Source organism: Notolabrus celidotus, chromosome 10 (assembly GCF_009762535.1).
Source record: "Notolabrus celidotus isolate fNotCel1 chromosome 10, fNotCel1.pri, whole genome shotgun sequence".
NCBI lineage: Eukaryota > Metazoa > Chordata > Actinopteri > Labriformes > Labridae > Notolabrus > Notolabrus celidotus.
Genome location: NC_048281.1, coordinates 14,446,704 through 14,448,607, shown reverse-complemented (window position 1 = coordinate 14,448,607; position 1,904 = coordinate 14,446,704).

The window sequence follows — 1,904 nt, the reverse complement described above, 5'->3', positions numbered from 1 at the left end:
ATTATTATCACTGATGTGTCTGTGATGCTGTTGTCAATCAAGAAAAGCTATATTTCAGCAAAAATGTTGAAATAAACAAATACATCAACTTCTCAGAGTGACAGTATAGTTCATTAAAATGTTCCCCATAAGTAACGACGTGTCAGTCTCTCCTGGGAAAGGAAGGTAAATGAAAAGTGAAATCTGTTTCTTTATTCCTTTTGTTCACACCAGAGTGGTAAGGGTTTTACATTTCGCTGATATGAAGATTTGTGAAGAGGACCTTAGGGTATTATTTGTGGTGATAAAACAGGGAGTAAAAATAGGCTGAAGTTTGAACTGTGGGTACTTGTGTAATTTATGATCATTCACTTGTTCAGCTGTCATATATTAGGGCTAACATCATGAGTCTAAATGTGAATTTACTGTCAACGTACTGAGGATTATTCAAGGCAATGATGTCACAGTAAATGAATAAACCTAGTTTTGATTGGTTGGATTGCTGGGCACACTGTCTAACATTGAAACTTTGAGGATGTTATTGTAATGATTTAGTGTTGATGTCTTTCATACTTCCTAAAATATCACACACTTGTGTGTGAATGGACAGAACACTACGAGTTAGACTGTGTGACATAACTTGACAACTATTGAACTGTTTACCTCTTTTTATTTCACACATATGTTAAATACTTAATTCTGATTGGTCAGTCATAACATTCTGAGGTCTGCTGTTTCTCTATAGCAGACTGTTGCTATGTAGAAAACACTGCTGTAACAGACACAGCTCTAATCAAACACTTACTTACGCAGTGCCTAGATGAAAAGTACGCCACGCCCTGTGCCATTGGTTCAGCAGCAGATGCTTGTAGTTCTGTGGCATGTGCTGCTCCCCTCAGTGGTATCCACCAGTATGCCATCATATATAGTGTTAGTCTCTATCAACAGCGTAAATGCAACATAGTAATGAAGTAATGAATTAGAGTACACATTGCTCTTGCCTATCTTTCATGTGTATTAAAAGTATAATTTGGTCCATTCATGATGACACTAAAGTAATTAAGCCCCCGCCTGTGGCTAAAGTGTGTGCCTAGCCACTGTAGCAAGTAGATAGAATGTGATTCTACATCATAGAGACAGGTTTATTACTATTAAGGAGGAGTTAGCCATTTCTACCAGCATATTCATGATTGGCATAGATGTTGAGCTCCATGAAGTGGTGTAATGTGGGATTGAATTTAATCCCACAGAACTACCGGTATTTGGTATAACACTTTATGGCGTGCCAGTTTTCCAGTCCATCTCCACTCCACTCATTCAGACCAACATTTACATATAGGCTGAATCCGCTAACTGAATCTCCTTCAAATAAGCCATCTAGCTTTTCATACTCCCATTAAATGGGACATTTGAACCTGATGGAAGTGTCTTGTCTCATCAATGTCAGTTTATTGACATTTCCTCACCGCGATAATCTATATCTACCGTATTTCTTTAAGTGCAGACTTCATGTACAATCTTCTTCTGTTGGAGCCTATACAGTTTCCCTTTCTTATTCTATCTTTTACACTGTTTTTCTTTAGGTATATTTTTACCCCGGTAAAAAGATTCATGTAAATTTAACTGACCTCTCTCTGAATAATATGTTCAGTGTTTATCCTCCAGATCTGAATGAAGCTACATCCTTAACAGTCTTTTTTTCTTTGCAGTGGTCTGTTCTAGAAACAGTTGACCCTGGATGTGATAATCTGAATCTGAATTAAGTGTTTGACACAGACATGTAGAATTTCTAAAAACCAAAATGTTTCTTTAACTTCCTCTCTAATGGTTTTCACTCTGTCCTCTTACAAAGTATTTATCCAAGTTCAGACATTATTTCCCACATTTTGATAAGAAGAACAACATTTGTTTATCCAGCTTCACTT